This window comes from Tupaia chinensis, unplaced genomic scaffold (assembly GCF_000334495.1).
Source record: "Tupaia chinensis unplaced genomic scaffold, TupChi_1.0 Scaffold138584_1, whole genome shotgun sequence".
Classification (NCBI taxonomy): Eukaryota; Metazoa; Chordata; class Mammalia; order Scandentia; family Tupaiidae; genus Tupaia; species Tupaia belangeri.
In genome coordinates, this window is record NW_006198478.1 from 1,026,256 (window position 1) to 1,045,312 (window position 19,057).

The 19,057-nt window shown below is 44.3% G+C and overlaps 1 pseudogene; it reads right to left on the minus strand.

Annotated features, from left to right (window-relative positions):
• Positions 1 to 11,788: 11,788 nt before the first annotated feature.
• On the minus strand, positions 11,789 to 12,834 carry LOC102487085 (thioredoxin-dependent peroxide reductase, mitochondrial-like; annotated as a pseudogene).
• Between the last annotated feature and the right edge of the window lie 6,223 nt (positions 12,835 to 19,057).

The window sequence follows — 19,057 nt, forward strand, 5'->3', positions numbered from 1 at the left end:
GTGCGCTCGCCAGACAGACAGAGAGAGACAGAGAGACAGAAAGCGAGAAATCACCCCCAAGGGGGGATGGCCACGCCGCAATCCCTTCTCCTCCGTTCCTCTCTCGGGATCTTGGGCACACACGCACACGCGCCCGGCGTGAGTTTAAGCCACCGGGTCCAGGATGCGAACTGCGGTCGACTACATGGGAGTCCAGCGACATAGCCGTTACGTTAACTGCTGGTCCCTGGGGAGTGATTTCTTGATTTCTGTCTCCGTCTCTGGTGAGCACATGTACCCAATAGCGAAAATCTCTCTTAAATAAATAAATAAATAAATAAATAAATAAATAAAGTGAGGATGGAGCCTTTGGTGATGAAGAATCAAGAACTGAGCTGCGTTGGGAGGGACCTGCAGTGTGGGAATGGGGCCCAGCTAGGGCACCACACAACAAAACATCTGCAGTAGGAGCAGCTGCGCTACTGGGCTCAGTGAGAAATGAAAATGTGGAGTCTTTCATTAAAAATTATTAGAAATTTCGAGACCAGCAGTTAGCGTAATGGCTATGTCGCTGGACTCCCATATAGTCGATCGCGGTTCGAGTCTCAGACCCGGTGGCTTAAACTCACGCTGAGCGTGTGTGTGTGCGTGTCCAAGATCCCGAGAGGAGAATGGAGGAGAGGGAATTGCTGCGTGGCCATCCACCCCTGGGGGGTGATTTCTCGCTTTCTGTCTCTCTGTCTCTGTCTGTCTGGCGAGCGCACGCGCCCTATAGCGAAAACCTCTCCAAAATAAATAAATAAATAAATAAATAAATATTAGAAAATTCAAATGTCAACACATGAGTATTAAACTAAGCTCATCTTCTGAGCCTGAAGCCCTATGTGACTTCACAGTTTGCTCACCCTGGAGCAGACTCAGTTTGTTGTAAATTGTTAAAGAATAGCACTGATCCATAATGCCTCCCCTCATTCACCCCATTATATAATTCCCTTCTACAGTAACTCGGGGCTGGCTTAGACTTTCTGGGACTAAAATATCACAGGGTGACTGTGTATACTGCGGAGAAAGGCCGTGCTGCTGCTACTTTCACTGTCTTGGAGTCTTGTGTTTCATGGAAAGACTGGGCTCTGTTACTGGAGAGAAGACGGAGAGGGAGAGGCCCTAGACCGTGAAGACAGAGACCACATCAGTAGCAGTGTTCTGGCCATCCAGCAGATCAACCTGACAGGCCTGGGATCCTCTGGACATCTCTAGCCTAAATTACATGTGAAATAGCAAGCCCGGCTGACACGTGGGGCTGGAACAAGTTGAGGGAGCTAACCTAGAGAATACTGAGGAATTGTAGATATAGATATAGTCATTCAGAACCACTGAGCATTCTGATATTTTTTTTCAGTCTTCCAGTCACTCTGTAGTAGGTCTTGACAATTCAGTCCTGGATGTTCCCTTGCTCTGCCATTTCAGAGGGAATGACAGACCCCGCGTAATAAGGACATTTCGTTTTTCCATGATCTTAGAGTCTGGTCCCATCTTCAGTTCATCTGTTGTCAGCTGTTTGACAACACATGTCCTGCTGGTTTCCTTGGCTTTCTGAGGAGTCAAGTGTCTCCACATTCCTTCACCCCAAACAGAGTTTTTAGAAGCATCTGGTCAGTGCCAGGCACTCTTATGAACTCAAGGGATATCGCAATGAGATTGAATGATTTCCTATCACACGGTGAGTTTCAGCCAGCCCTCCATGTCTTCCCCACATTTAGGCAAAGAGTACAATAGCCTGCTAGGTCAGGTGTGCACACTCCGGGGTCAGTACGACAACTGAATAGAGCCTAATATCAAGTCGTAAGTGCTGGGTCCAAGGTGTGTGTGGCGGTAGTCGTCTGGGTACACAGTGCGAATGATGGCACTGCATCTCCTGCTTTGGAGTAGCCCCAACACCAAGTTATTACTGATACCCATTCAGGCTTCTGAAGTCAGGGTCAGATAAAAGTGGATTCCAAGCGCAGGACAGAATTCTGTCCTCTTGCTTTCCCATTTGGGTAAAGGTAATTGAAAGCAGCAAGAAAAACCCTTTCTGTCCGAGAAATACTGTTAAATTTATACGTTTTGAGTAATCGGTCCCCCTGGTTGGTTTCTTTCTCTCTCTCTCTCTCTCTCTCTCTCTCTCTCTCTCTCTCTCTCTCTCTCTCTCTCTCTCTCTCTCTCTCTCTCTCTCTCTCTCTCTCTCTCTCTCTCTCTCTCTCTCTCTCTCTCTCTCTCTCTCTCTCTCTCTCTCTCTCTTTCTTTCTTTCTTTCTTTCTCTCTTTCTTTTTTTCTTTCTTCCTTTTCTTTTCTTTTTCTTTTTTTCACTAGTTCACTAATCCAGATAGTCTCAAGAACACTAAATCCTAAACATATCTAAAATAACCCCTCAGGGTTTTTTGTTTTTGTTTTTGTTCCGCAAGGTTTATGTTGCCCAAATGCAGAAACAGTTTTGGATATCAGACCAAGATAAGTTTCCCATGTAAATACAATTGGATTTTATAGTAAACATTTAAAATGTCCTCCACTGTGAGTGTGTATGACTAGGGGGACGGCCCCCTTCAAGATAAGCTTTCTGGGATACCGAGTCACTCCAGTGCTCTGCAGGAGTAGAAGCGTCTTGGCTTTATCTCTGCCTTCCCAGGGCCTGTCTCTGTGCCTGTGTTGGAGCAGGTGCTCAGGTTGGCTGAAGTGACCGTGTGCTCTCACTGTCTGTGGGCCACCAGGGAGACTGTGGACCCTGTGAGACTGGAAGGAATCAGAGCAAGGGCACAGAGTTGGGAAACTTGTTGGCCGGTGTCCAACTCAGAACTGTGCACACCAGGAACCGTGCTAGGGCAGGATGGTGGACAACTTGCACGGAGCCATTGGGAGTATTTTTCTGGGTCTGAGAAATAAAAGGAAAAGGATCAACAGATGGTGTAATGTTTTTGTTGTTGGACTCTTATGTAGTTCACTGTGGTTCAAGTCCCAGACCCGGAGACTTAAAACTCACTTTGGACGTGAGTGAGTGCGTGCCCCAAATCCTGAGAAAATAATGGGGAGAAGGGATTTGGATATGGCCATCCTCCCTGTTGGGCGATGTTTTGCCTTCTGTCTCTCTGCCTCTCTCTGTCTCTCTGGTGAGCACATGTGCTCTATAGCAAAAATCTTTCTCTAGGAAAAAAAAAGGTGGAAAACTTAAGGCTTAACTCATTTAAGACCTAGGTGTTTGTACTTTCTGCTGTGTTCTTTATGTAAGGATACAAATATGAGATTGAAGAATACCATAATGGGGCTGACCCTGTAGTCTAGTGGTCAGGCACCAGATCCCACATTGCTGACCACAGTTTCAATCTCAGCCCCTGTAGTTTACAAAACACACTGGGGACATATATGTGTATGTCCAAACTCCTGACAGGATGGAGAAATGGGGGAGAAGGGGTCATGTCATGCCAATGTCCCACTAGGTGTTGCTTTCTCTCTCTTTCCCGGTATCTTTGTCTCTCTGTGGCAAGCACACTTGTCCTTTGACAATCAAAAAACAAAGAGAGCTATGACACAGTATCAATTATGTCCATTCTTCAGTCTACATCTTCTTACAACTAGGAAAAGAGGAGACATTCATTAAATATATATATATATCTCAAGACTCTGCATGTATGGTTAAGGGCATCTTAAGCAGAAAGTGATGGTTATGACTTCAAGAACCCTTATTATATCTTGAATGATGAAAACAAAACACAAGTTCTATTTTTCAGTTTCTTTTTTTAAAAAGAATTATTTTATTGACCTTTATTTATTTACTTATTTTAGTTGACCAGAGAGGGACAGAGTGTGTGAGAGAGGGAGGGAGAGAGGGGGAAAGTGAGAAAGCAAGCTGCCAGGTCCAGGACTAGAACTGTGGTCAGCCATGTGGGAGTCTGGCAGCCTCACCCACCATGCCACCTGCCAGTCCCACTGTTTTTTTAGCTTCAACCTCCTCTATATTTGCTGTATTTCAGGCAGAAGTATTTATAAGATGGCTTGAGTAACCTCAGCCCTTACATGCCTTTACGGCTTCTTTTTCATATATCTGAGTGCTTCTCTTGGGTAACATCGATGCTTTTACGTTCATGTTAAGTAAATACGGTTTACGTGAACACAAGGGCTGTGATACCACCACAGTTGATGTGATGATCGAGATGGCTGCTGAGTGACGACGGGGTGGGTAGTAGAAACAGCATGGATGTGCTGGACAAAGGGATGATTTATGTCCCAGGGGGGACAGAGTGGGATGGTGTGAGATTCCATCACTCTACTCAGAACAGCACACAATTTGAAACTTATATATTGCTCATTTCCGGAATTTTCCATGGACTACTTTTGGACCATGGTTGACTATGGGTAACTGATACTGCAGACAGGAAAACACACAGGAGAGGAGAGTGCTGTGCTTGTAACACATGCGAGGCAGGCGGAGCCTCCGTTCTAGTGGCTCTTACCCTTTATATTCTCATGAAATATATGTTTTAAAAAATGTATCAAAGGAACTACATGTACGAGGGAGTACAACTACTTTTGCCATTTGTATTGATCACAAAGGAATGTATTGGTAAGCAATGGCTCTGTGTCTGGGTAAAGGGTATTGTCACAGCGCAGATGTGATCATGAGCTGTGTTATTCACTCTCCTGTTCATCCTTCACCAAGGTAAATGTGTTTTTGTGTTTAGATTTTTGGATTCTTGTATAGTATAGTAGTCTTCCCTTGGTAAAGAGACTGTCAAATCGTAGTCCAAGGACATCAGTGATCCTCAAGACCCACTGAGGCGCCTGAGAGATCTTACTTTCCCAAGTATATATCAATGGTTTTTGTGAAACTGGATACTCTTTATATAGTTTAGCAAAATAACACAGTACAACAGGTCGAATGCAAGAGCTGATCTGAGAATCCAGTTGTCTTATTATGTTAATTTCCAGAGGGTGCTTGCAATGGCCAGGGAGAGACAGAGAGACAGAGAGTGGACAAACACACTCTCCAATGGGCCATGGTCAAGCCAAGATCTCTTCTCCATTTCTCAGTCCTTTATGGATTTTGTGCAAACATGCACAAGTGTCTGGTGCATTTCTTAACCCACTGGTGTTGGGATTTCAGCTCTAATCAGCCATGTTAAGTCCCTAAATGCTAGGCTAGGGGATTTGCTCTTTAGCTGACTTTTTAAGGCAGTCATGAGAGAAGTTTCCAAAATGAAAACAATGCGATTTTTTGACAAATATTTATTTTTAAAATATAGGATTGTTTTTAGGGGCCAGCAGGTGGTTTAATGGTAAGGTACTGAACTCCCACATGGCGATTTGAGTCTCACATCAAAACAGCATAGTATTGGCACAGAAACAGATAAGTGGACCAATGGAATGGAATATAGTCCCCAGAAATAAACTCCCAAACATACAGCCAACTGATTTTTGACAAAGGATACCAGAGAATGCAGTGGGAAAAGGAAAACCTCTTTAGCAAATGGCGCTGGACAAACTGGATATCCACCTGCAGAAAGATGAATCTGAACTCCTACCTCTCACCATTGACAAAAATCAACCTGAAGTGGATCAAAGATCTAAACCTAAGACCTAAAACTATAAAATTGCTGCTGAAAAATACTGGGGAAACTCTGGGAGACATTGGGATAGGCAAAGACTTCTTAAATAAGACCCCCAATCCAGTCAATAATCCCAAAAATAGACAAGTGGGATTACATCATATTAAGAAATGTCGGGAACCAGCGGTTAGCGTAATGGCTATGTTGCTGAACTCCCACGTAGTCGACCGCAGTTCGTGTCCCGGACCCGGTGGCTTAAAACTCACGCCGGGCGCGTGTGCATGCGTGCCCAAGATCCCGAGAGGAGAATGGAGGAGAAGGGATTGCGGCGTGACCATCCCCCCGGGGGGTGATTTCTCGCTTTCTGTCTCTATGTCTCTCTCTGTCTGGCGAGCGCACGCGCCCTATAGCAAAAATCTCTCCAAAAAAAAAAAGTGCTACACTCTCAAAGGATGACATATGAATAGCCAAAAGGCATATGAAAAAATGCTCGACATTTCTCATTGTAAGGGAGATGTAGATCAAACTCACAGTGAGATGCCACCTAACCCCAGTCAGAATGACTAAGATTAAAAAAAAAAAAAAAGATAAGGGCTGGTGGGGATGTGGTGAAAGAGGAAATCTCTTACACTGTTGATGGGAATGTAAATTGGTCCAGCTGCTGTGAAAAACAATTTGAAGATTCCTCAAAAATCTACAAATAGAACCACCATATGATCCAGCAATCCCACTCCTTGGTATCTACCCAAAGGATAGAAGAATTCTTCATTGGAAAAGTGCTTGCACATCGATGTGTATTGCGGCACTATTCACAATTGCTAAGACATGGAACCAACCCAAATGCCCATGAACCAATGACTGGATTGAAAAACTGTGGCACATATACTCTATGGAATACTGCTCAGCCATAAAACAAAACAAAACAAAACAAAACAAAACAAGATCCTGACTTTTGACAGAGAGTGGATAAATATGGAAGATTTACTGCTGAGTAAAGCAAGCCAAGCTATGAAGGATAGACATTGTATATTTCCACTTAATATATACCAAATGTCCACACTCCATGACCCAAACTGAATGACTAATGGATAGAAACATAGTAAATGGTTGTGAATACCAGATACAGTGTGGGAAGAGGGTGGGTGATGGAGTAGAGCCTGAGGAAGTACATTAAGGAGAAAAACAGAGAGGCAAGTCATTTATGGGTCAAAGAAATAGGTTATTATCTGTTGAAGATAACTTTATAGTATTTTCAACTGGACTGGTGAGAAATGTACACATGTTGGAATATTCACTTTGTAAGTTAAATAATGTGATTTAATGTATAAGAGAAATTGAAATTTAAAAAAACCCCTAAACCTATATGGTGATTATTGGTATTTAATTCTTGTGTTCAGGTGAATCTTGCCTATGCCTTCCATTTTGAAAACTGCTGAATTTGAGGATTATGAAAGTATGTTTTGTGGCCAAGTGGTGGCATGGAAGTTCAGGCAGGATCTCTCATGGCCAAGTGTGTGATTCCAGTCTTGGACCCAGAGGCTGGAAATTCATGCTCAAAATCCCAAAAGGAGAATGGAAAAAAAGGAATTGCAGTGTGGCCATCCCTCCGTGGGGTGATTTTTTCACTTTTCCTGTCTCTCTGTCTCTGTCTCTCTCCAGTTTGCACATAAACCCTATAGCAAATTTTAACCCCTAAAAATGGTATATTTTGTTCCTGCCCTGCCCTCCATAAGAATGAATAGCAACTTTCTTTATGAAGCTTTTTTTGTTCTGCTAACATAGGCATCAAACTTTTATTTACCTATTATTCTTTGTAATGAATAATAGGAGGAGGTCCACAGTGGCTCTTGATAGCAACTCAATACTTGAATTCAGAAAAGTGGGGTTGAAGTCTGTGACACAACATAACCTTAAATTTCATCTAAATTCAGAGGGGTCAGTAAACTTGAGATGGAATCAGGTTAGATCAATATAGTACACCAGTACGTAGGACCAATTACGGATTAGTGGGCTGAGTACAAAAGGAAAAACGATAACTTCTTTTTAAAAAGTTATTAAAATAGATTATAAATCAATTGATTATATCTTGTACTTGGTTTTGAATATCTTTGTCTTTGAGATAACTACTTATTTCCAAGGATTATAACAAAATTTTCCCTAATTTGTAAAAAAGCTAATGAAGAATCTCTCTCTCTCTCTCTCTCTATTGGCTATGGCCTGGTGACATAAGAGAGTGACACTGGTTCTCCTCTGTGACTCAAGAAGAGTTAGAGACATGGACACAGAGAGGAGGTGGCAAAGCAGAGTTTATTAAGAAAGAAAAGGGGACTAGCAGATAGCAGATAGTTGGTGGACTCCCACGGAGTCAACTGCAGTTGGAGTCCTAAACCCGGTGTCTTAAAATTCATTCTGGGTGTGTGTGCATGTGTGTACAAGATCCAGAGAGGAAAAGGTAAGAGAAGAGACTGAGGCATGACCATATGCCATGAGGGGTGATTTCTTGCTTTCTATCTCTCTTTGTCTCTCTGGCAAGCGCACACTCCCTATAGCAAAAATATCTCTTAAAAAAGAGAAAGAGAGAGAGAGAGAGAGAGGAGAGAGAGAGAGAAAGAAAGGAAAACAGAGCTCCCAACCTGGGAGCCATCCAGAATGATTGCTGAAGAAGAAATGAAGTGAGGGGTTGTTATCTTGGTTAAGAGGGGCTTTGTTTGGGCTTTTCTCTGGAGGGACGTGTGCATGCATTCCCCTCATGGTGGTCACATGCCAGGTGGATCTGGTTATTCCTCTAATTTTGGAGTAGATACAAAGGTCATGACATTCTCTCTTTCTCAAAACTTTGGGACATAAAGACCATTGTCTTTGGGACCAGCAGTTAGTGTAATGGCTGTGGTGCTGAACTCCCATGTAGCTGACTGTGGTTCAAGTCCTGGACCTGGTGGCTTAAACTCACGCCGGGCACGTGTGCGTGCCTGCCCAAGATCCCTAGAGGAGAATGAAGGAGAAGGGATTGTGGCGTGGCCATCTCCCCTGGGGGGTGATTTTCCACTTTCTGTCTCTCTGTCTCTCTCTGTCTCTCTGGCAAGCACACGCGCTCTATAGCAAAACTTCTCCACAAAAAAAAATTCAAAAAGACCATTGTCTTCTCAGAATGCGGTGGGACCAGGAAAAAGCCTTAATTATTGTATTTGTTTTAGGTCAGGCTGCCTAGGTTAGTCACTGAGTAACTGCTGCATGCTGTCTCCTGTGAGCAAGCAATTCAGTGAGAGCTGAGCTGCTGTTGAGCTGTTGTGTCTCCATATTGCATTTTGGGCCTATAACCCAACTATATCATTAGGGTCCCTGTTTCCTACCTCACTGTGCCTGTACTCCAGACAAATGTGACATGAGAGTTGAGAATGGGTCTCTGGTGAACTGAGAATTATACCAACTTGGTATTTTTGAGTTTTGACTAATAGTGCCATTTTGTTTATGTCTACCGATGCAGCAGGGAGTAAAAACATGGGCCCTTATGCTGGTTAATGTGTCAGACTGACTGCGCCTTGGGATGCACAAATTAACATTGTTTCCTAATGTGCCTAGGAGTGTGTTTCTGGGGGAGATTACCATTTGAATTGGTGGATTCAGGAAAGCACATTGCTAAATAATTTGAGTGGGTATTATGTAATTTGTTAAGGACCTGAAAAGAATAAAAGGTAAAGAGACCAAGAATTCACCTTTTTTTATCTTGCCTTTCCTCTTTCCTTACCTTGTTGCTCAAGTTGGGACATCTCATCTCATCTCTCCTGTACCTGGACAGAGTTACCACATTGGCCCTCCTGGATTTTAGGACATAGGACTTGGACTGAAGTACACCGTGGGCTTTCCTCAGTCTGCCAGTTTGTACCAGGTAGACTGTGGACTTCTTAGACTCCATCATTGCCTGAGTCAATTCCTCATGATCAGCATTTCTTTCTCTCTGTATCTCAATCTCCACGTATGTCTTTATCAGTTATGCTTCTCTGTAGAACCCTGAGTAATACGGTCATATTTTCTAACTCAGTGGGGATATATGATAAGGATTAATGTACTCAGGTTTTTATGTATTCACTGTGTTAATGGTCTTATTTGCTAAAGTCTTACTTCACCCTATTTTCCATCTAAAATATCTTTGAAATAATGAGAATTTTGATGTATGTAGTTGATCATTAATGACATAAGTGACTTGAGACATAAATGAAAGTTAACTCTGTCATAATCCACATGGACTTTAAGAAAGCAATTTATGTACCTTAATACAATTTTAGCTGAAAAACAAGGCTATTTTTCATACATAATTTTATTTATTTAATTTTATTGTTATTTAAAAATTTGCTGTAGTGCACGTTTGCTCACATGAGAGAGACAAGGAGAGAGAGGTAAAGTGAGAAAGCAAGCTACCAGGTCTGGGATTCGGAATGTTGTCAACCATGTGGGAGTCTATCACCTTAACCACCATGCCCCCTGCTGGTCCTCATAGGTAATTTTAAATAGATACAGGGACAGAATTTTTGTGCTCACTTTCCTACTCATTGTTTTACTCTCTCTCTCTCATTAAATTTTAAAATAGGTTTATTTTCTATTATCTATTTTACATGGAACATTACAAGAAACCAATTATTTACAATGATTTCAAATGCACTCCCTGGATTGAACAAATAGCCTTTATAATTATACCTAATCAATATCTAGAAGTGTATGTATCCCGACCCAGGGGGACAGTCGAACAGGTTTCCTGAGTGAAGGAGTGAGAACCGGGACAAGCGGCGTAGTGTTACAACACGGAGACGACACAGTGTCTTCAGTGTCGTCTGTTTATTGTGGGCAGCACAGTACAGCACGGAGACGTCGCAGTGTTACAACTCTTCAGGGTCACGTCGTCTATTGTGAGCAGCACGGAGATGACGCGGTGTCACAGCTGTTCAGGGTCGTCCAGAGGCGATGTAGTGTTACAACTCTTCAGGGTCTTCAGGGTCGTCTGGAGACTGTGCGGTGTTTCAGCTCTTTGGGCTTTCCAGGGTCGTCGACTCACTACTGTGGGCCAGGCATCGTGGTTATATACATGCTGGTGGGCTGTGATTGGTTGTAAACGGTGGGTCATGATTGGTTGTAAATGGTGGGCCGTGATTGGTTGTAAACGGTAGGCTGTGATTGGTTGTAAAAGGTGGGTTATGATTGGTTGCTTTTGGACCAATCATGAGGTGCTGGATATGCAAATCTGAGGGATTCTAGTGGCCAATCAGAGCAAGGTTTCGAAGGTCAGGTTTTTTGAAGGGAACCAATCATAGCAATTGTTTGCTCTCTGAGAAACCTTGGCAGACTCGCTGGTGCTCAGCCTCCCACATGTATGTAGATAGTAAGTGAGCTAATGAGCAAAATCACTGTGGAAACTATAAAACTTAAAGATGGGGACCATGCATGATCAGTTAAATCATTGTACCACTGTGCTTTTTTGATAACATGATTCACATTGGTTCAATTACAGGTACATCTATTGAGAGAGTTAGACTGCTGATGCTAACAACTTAAAACTATGATCTTTGTTACTTTAAAAGAAAATTTAGTTTAATTCAAAGAAATGGAAAATTTCAGGACCCTTGATCAGAAGCTTTTGTTGCTCGTTGTACTTTGGTGTAGACAATTTTTTTTTGAGAGTTGGTTTTTTTTTTTTTTTTTTTTTTTTTTTTCTAAAGAGCGTGTGTGCTCACCAGAAATACAGAGAGAGACAGAGAGACAGAAAGTGAGAAATCACCCCCCAGGGGGAATGGCCACACCGCAATCCCTTCTCCTCCATTCTCCTCTCGGGATCTTGGGCATGCATGCACACGCACCCGGCGTGAGTTTTAGCCACCCAGTTTAGGACTCGAACAGCAGCCAACTACATGGGAGTCCAGCGACATAACCATTTAGTTAACTGCTGGTCCCCATGGTTTAGACAAAGTTCAAGTAACCCTTAGAAGAGTTCCCTTTACCCATGGAAGGCATTACCTAAGATATGCATTAACTAAGAAGTCTGTAAAAACTAACTGGCCTTCAAGATGTTACCAATACAGAACTCCTTATAACAACACTGACATTTTAAAGGCCTTAGCCAGAGTTACAAAAACAAAACGTTTAGAGTAATAGTTAGTTAGGAATACAAGCATAGCTTATTTTTTGTCTCCTATAAATACTGGTTCTTTTCTGGTGGGAGGAACTGCAGGCACACAGGGAATGATCTACTGATTTATTTTCTTAAAGTATCTTTGGAAGCAGTTGAACTTGACTTGATTGTGGGAGAAGCTGGTGTCCAATTTGCTGGGCAGACTTCTCCATGGCTTTCCATAAACTGGAATGCCTTCACCAAGCAGAGGGTCTCTTCCACATTTCGGCCTACTGGAAGATAATTGACTCTCAGTTGCTTACTGACTCCACTGGGGTCAATTATGCAGAGCACTCTTAGTGCAAGACCAGGACCTTCCTTTTTTTTTTTTTTGAGAGGTTTTTGCTATAGGGCGCGTGCGCTCGCCAGACCGACAGAGAGACATAGAGACAGAAAGTGAGAAATCACCCCCCAGGGAGGATGGTCAATCCCTTGTCCTCCATTCTCCTCTCGGGATCTTGGGCACGCACGCACACATGCCCGGCGTGAGTTTTAAGCCACCGGTTCCGGGACGCGAACAGCGGTCAACTATGTGGGAGTCCAGCGACACAGCCATTATGCTAACTGCTGGTTCCCCAAGACCAGGACCTTCTAACAACACACCGTAGTCTCGAGAAATTTGTTTAGTTAAATCTGACGAGAGTGCGATGTTCATGTGGCCCAAACCGCCATTCTTCCTTGGTGTATTTATCCAGGCAAGATGGCTACAGTGGGAATCTACTGAAACTGCAACGACTTCCCAGTTCGCGTCATGAAATGCACTCGCTTTGTCACTAAAAGCAATTGTTTCTGTAGGACACACAAAGATGAAATCCAAAAGATAAAAGAAAAGCACCAAATATTTCCCCTTAAAGTCATCAAGGATTAGGTCTTTGAAGTCTCATTTGACAAGGGCTGTATGCGTAAAATAGGGTGCATGCTGGGTGACAGCAGGAGCCTGGTATGAGGAACTGGTGCTAAAGGCAAGCTTTGCTTGTCCTGACCAGACCACAATAGGTTTGTCAGGCAAGTTCTTCCAGAAGCAGCAGGCCTAAGAGCCCAAGAGGCAGAAATGCCCCAAGGAATGGTGCTCACAGGTAGGGCAACCGAGGCCCAGAGCCACCTTCCCACAGCCGCAGCCATCTTCAGCGCTGAGGTAAAACGGGAGCCCTGTTTCACTCTCTCATATGATAAGAGTAGAAAGATAGCTCAGAAAACTCAGGATCAGGCCAAATCAATCGCAGTGTTTGACCAGATACCATTCCTCTCCCTATTTCTAACCTGATGGTGGGGTCTTCTCTCCTTATTGGAAAATGAACCCATTGCCACCTTAAAGTACCAAGCCTGCTGTGGGTTTGTTGAGATGCTTGGTCTCCATGGATAACCTTGAGAGTGTGAGCCACTCTTTTGGTAGGATCCAAATCCCAAATGTGTTTGTGACATCTGCAAGTGGATCTCCCCAAGGCTGATGGCTTGCCATCTTAACAACCTTCATTCAACCCCGACTAAGAAACACCGGCCCTGACATGACCTGATGTTAATATGCAAAATAAAGTATGGGACCAGCAGATGTTATGGCAGTTATGTCACTGGACTCCCATGAGGCCGACTGCAAAACAGTCCTGGACCCAGTGGCTTGAAAATCCCACCAGTGAGTCTGCATACATGGCCAAGATCCTGGGAGGAGAATGGAGAAGAGGGATTGTGGTGTGGCCTGTGGGGTCATTTCTCACTTTCCCTCTCACTTTTGTCTGTCTCTTTCTGGAGTGTGCACGTGCCCTCAGGCAAAAACCTCAAAAAAGCTAATATAATAAAACAAAATAAAGTTAAAAAAATGTGAATTGATGTTGCTTCTATGTTGAAATTTACAGAATGCATTACAATAATTAACTGCATTTACTCCTGCCACACTTATTGAGGCTGTGACATTGTTATGAGAATTTTATAGTCATAAATGGGAAGTTCAGGGAAAATAAGTGGACTCCAAGAACGTGAACATGCTGATGCGGTGAATTAACTTCTCTAACAGTACCTCGATGGTGCTGGCTTTGGGTCCACTGCAGTCAGAAAATCTGGTACGTCTGCTGCAGAGGGAGCAGCCAGCCCAGTCTTGGTTTCCCTGTGACCAAGCACAGAACCCTCCTTGTTCAGCTTTGAATCATCCCACCCCTGGGAGAGAGGAAGTGCCTCTGAACTTTAAAGCCATCAACTGCGTGTGACCTTAGCTCAGTCCGCAGCATAGAGATTGGGAAAGAGGAGAAACGTGGGATGGCAGGAGGAGGGAGGGGGAGGCATGGAAGGGCAGAAAGAGAACATGGCTACAGGGCAGGGGATAGGACGGGGCGGTGGACTGGGGGAACGATGGAGCTGCTCACTGAGAGCGGAAGACTCCTCTGTGTCCCTTTCCTTCCTTTTGCAATTGTTCCTCAGAGTCTGCTGATATTTCCTTGAACACCCTTCACCCACGTGAGTCTGCGCCTTGTCTTTTGTGTCTCTGCTAATACCCCAGTCCATGTGGGGTGACTTTGCCTGGACGCGGCCAGTTCCTGGCTGATACCCTTGCTTCCACTGCTGTCCTCTAAATATCTCATTCTGTGCAGTAGGCAGACTGGGATTGAGGGCACATTGTTCTCCTGTTTAACACGCTCCATTTGCGTTCCACTCAGAAACTAATTTTTATTTATTTATTTATTTTGCATGTCCACAGGCAGAAAGGGTCTGAATCTCATTAATTCCTAATGTTAATACTCATGGTTAAAATGCTCTTGCCCTATGGGACCAGCAGTTGGCATAATTGCAGTCGCTGGACTCCCATGTAGTCAACCGTGGTTTGAGTCCCAGACCCGGTGGCTTAAACACAAACCGGGCGTGTGTGCGTGTGTGCCCAAGATCCCGAGAGAAGAATGGAGGAGAAGGGATTGTGGCATGGCCATCGTTTTCTGTCTCTCTGTCTCTCTCTTTCTGGCCAGCACAAGTGCCCTATACCAAAACCTCCTCCCCCCAAAAAGTGCTCTTGCCCTGCTAGACACACATTTCTTCTATGAAGCTGAGTATATGCATGTCAAGACTTTTGACCTCTCTCGCTCTTTCTTTTTTTTAAATAGTGATTCCCATATTTTATAATTATTTAATTTTACTTATTCATTCGTTTATTTAAACTTGACCAGAGAGAGACACACAGACAAAGAGAGTGAGAGAGAGAGAGAGAGAGAGAAAGGAAAACAAGCCAGAAGTTGAACTGTGAAAGCCCATGTGGGACTGTCCAGTTGTCCAGTGCCTTAACTACCACACCACCTGGTGATCCCCAGGATTTTTTATCTCTGTATTTCTCTCTCATCTCTGTACTAAGAGAGCAGGAACCTGTCATGATTTACTTTACGCCTTCCCTCCCTTGGAAGGAAGGGTCAGCTCAGTAGTTGTCTAGTGTGCTAGGAACACAGTGTCTGCTCAGTAGTTACCTAGTGGGTGAATACATGAATGAATGAATTACGGAGGACAGGATGAGGGTACAGGTAGAGAGGACGAGGAGCAGAGGGTTTCTGACCCTTCACACAGGGCTTTAGAGACGCTGCATGCCAGAAAGAAGCATACTTGAGTTGAGGAAGGGCCACTTCATCTTCATAAGACACGTGGCTTCGGTTCTGCTGTATCTTACTTCTTCTTTCCGTCACCCCAAGGGTGTTGGAAAACTGAGCCCACTTCAGCCCTGATTTACCTAAAGTCAGTGGATTCTAAGGAGAACTAAAAATTTCCAAACCCACGCCCTTGTGGAAAGCCTTGAGTCCACAGACCCAACTGTGCTCCTCCAGAGCAGAGGCTCAACTGGAGTTGCTGTCTGTGGTCCTAACAAGGGCAAGACTTACTGCCGTTGCGGAGTGGTGGGAGGAATGGAAATGCTGTATCTGACCGCCTAGAAGAGGAGCAGAAAAACACATAAGAAGTCAAGGCTTGCAGGGCTAAGGACGGAGGTGCAGATTTGATGGCACTGCACTTCTGTTCTGAATCAGGGACTCCTGAAAGACCTCGTCTGTCACCAGAACAATCACTCGAATGCTACGTCTGTCCACAGCTCGCAAGGGTCTTTCTTTCCGTTTTTGTAATTGATTCCTGAGTGCATCCCTGTAATGGGGGCAGGTCAGGGACTCTCATTATTCGTCTCTTTTCTCTGTGGATCTACAATTCCCAATCCTGGAGCCTGCGCCCTTCCAGACCTGTCCTGAATGAACTGAGGATGCCCCCACAGGCGACAGCTATGGAAGGCAGAATGGGCAGGAGTGGCTTGCCCTGGTGAGAGATCCCACTTCCGTGTTCTCCCTCCCTCTCCAGGTGACCAGCGCCCCCTCTCCAGGACGTGGAAGTTGCTGAGAAAGCTGCCCACCTCTCCTCCAGGCAGCACCAGAATCTGTTCTCGTTGCTCCCTGAGCACGACCTCCTTTCACATTTGACCCCTCCCTGGATATGCCTCTAGGGCAGTCACCGATAAGTGGAGGATTGATGCACTCATTCGTAAAAATAGCTCTGAGGCTCAACTCTTTTTTCATGTCCTTTTCTTTTATTTTTTTCTTTCCTCTTTCTTTCTCACCACTTTTTAAGCATTCTTTTCCCTCCTTTTTTTCTGAATTGCAAAAAACATTTCTGTCATAAATGTTATGATTTATAAATCAGGAAGTATCGAACATGTTTATTTTCTACCTAGTCACTGGGGCTCCTCTCTCTCTTGGCTTGGAAATCGTGTCAAAGGAAACAGCAATGGACAGTGGTTACAGCACGAAGACCAGATTTAACCAGGAACTCGTGTAATGGGGAAATGCGACCTTGGTGCAAACTGGGCTTAGTTCTGCATGGCAACAACACGTGAGGGTTGATACACAACTCATAGATTGGTGTATGTGTTCGGGATTGCTGGATGGATTACTCAGAAGAGATATAAAGGCTGGGGAATAATTGCTAAATGGAAACAATTTCATCTTTTTTTCTTTTTACAGGCAATTTAGGGATATCAGATACCATGGGGAGGTTGATGGAGGGATAAGGAAGTTGATCAGATATGCAGGGTGAAAGATTCAGAATAACTGAATTAGGATCCTTGTTAAAACTGGAACCCAAGGTGGGCCCCTAGCCTAGTGATTAAGAGAACTAGGGCCCAAATGGCTGGCCACAGTGAAAATTTTGGCCCTGGCTGCTTGAAAAACACACCAGGCATGAGCGAGTATGTGCCTATGCTCCAATCCCGACAGGATGCAGAAGCGGAGAAGGCGTTGCAGAGTGACCACAGCATATTGAGGGTTTTCTCTCCTTTTCTCTGACTCTTGCCAGCACCCACATCCTCTGGCAATTCAAAACTAAACTAAACAAAACTTACCCTTCAAAGAAGGATTCTAAAGGCCTAGATATGAGTTCAGTTGTGAGGAGGGTTCAGAGGAGGCAAATTTTGATCAACAACAGTCTTTGTCAGGGGGCACGTCTGTGTAGAGACCTCAGTTGCTTTGATTAAAGGCAGAGAGAGGAATAAATCTGTGCTGCTTTGTGATAGGACGACAAGCCTGTTATTCTGACATATAGAGAAAAGGAAAAGTTTACAGAACAGGTTGTAGCTAAATACCATCAGAGCAGCAGAAAAAGACACGCAGAAACTTCAAGATGATTCTGCACACTTTATTGCAGGGTGCACAAGGCACTTAAGCTCAGCAGAAATTAAAAAAGGGAGTTGCAGCTGGTGTGATGAGGACAGACAGCAGGACGGATGGAGATGGGGTTGTGGCTATGACTTCAGAGCTTGGCAGATGGCACAAGGTGCTGGTACAGGAGCTTAGATGATCCTATCCAAGTGAACAGGAACGACTGCATACTGGGGGCTGTCCTGTGGAGATCTCGGGTCACAAGCAACTACGTAGAACATCCGTGCGGCTGTCTGATCATATCTACACCTTCTAATGTTCCTTGAAAATCTTGTGAGATTACAGAAGTCTAAGACACCTGAACTGAGCTGTTATGACAATTCATCCTAGTGATGTTCGTCCCAGGTTTTGGAAGACAAGTCATATTTGGGTAACCACAGACGTTAACTACAGCAGCATAAGTTGTATGAAGAAAAGTATTGATGGGTTTGCATCTTCCTGTGTTAGAGTTGACGGCCAGCATTGCATTATCACATCGGGAGTGAGTCATATTTAAGTGCTGGATGTAAAACCATTGAGCCCTGGTGAAGCCACCAGGTTGACCATGGCATAAAATAAGTATTCCAAATATGCCCAGCAGGAGAAGACAAACTGTTGAACCACTCTGTTTCAGATACATTGTATTCTGTAAGAAGAGAAGAGAAGAGAAGTAACTACTCCTGCAAACTAGCCCAGTAGTAACCACCTTTCCTGCCTCATCCTGGAGCCCTCTGGCTGCTATTCTGGGCTGGGCTTTCTTTTTATTTCTAATCCCAAGCGTGCTGTCTTCTGGGCACTAACTCAGCTTCCCCTCCCTCAGTGCTGCCCCATGGCTGCCTCCTGTCCCAGGTCTGGGGGTCAGTCTTACCCTGTCTCTGTGTTGCAGCTGCTGCGAGAACAGATCCAGCAGTTTGTCCTGGGGCTCAGGGATGGCTGGTGTCCCCCTACCCTTGGGACTGCAGAAATAGAGCAGCCCCTGTGGGTGGGGCTGGCATAGCCAGGAGGGTTCTGAGTCCTGGCCATGCAGAAACCACAGATTGCAAATGACCCACTTGTGCAATAAGCCTCTATTTGTTCTCCAGGCTTGACCAGCCGATGGGTAGCCCCAGACAGCACCCCTTGCTACTTCTGCTATGAAAGACCCAGTTCAATTCCTGTGAAAGGCAGGGGATAAGGAGGGACATGCAGGGACTTTAGGAAAGATTTGAGCATTCTGGCCAAAGGAGTGGTGTGGGAAATTGTGCAGAGCTGGGCCGCGAATTGCTGATGAGGAAGGCCTGTGTGCTGAGAGATGTGAAATCTCTTTTCCCATTTCTGGTTAGAAATTTGGATTTAGGGCTAGACCTCTGACCTAGTGACTAAGGAGTTGGATTCTCCATGACTGACTGTGATTCTAATCCCAGCCCCAAGTGGCTTGAAGAACACATTGGGTGTGTGTGCACCTGCGCCCAAAACCCCAATGGGAAGAAGTGAGGAGAAGAGATTGGGCCGAGACCATACTCTGGTGAGGAGTGCTTTCTCTGTTTTTCTGTTTATCTTTTTAGAGGAGCATGTACCCTCTGGCAGCTAGAAAAGAAGAAGAAGAAGAAGAAGAAGAAGAAGAAGAAGAAGAAGAAGAAGAAGAAGCTGAATTTAGACCTTAAAAATTTTTTTTTATAATTATTTATTTTATTTTGTATTCATTCATTTATTTTTTAATTTTATCAGAG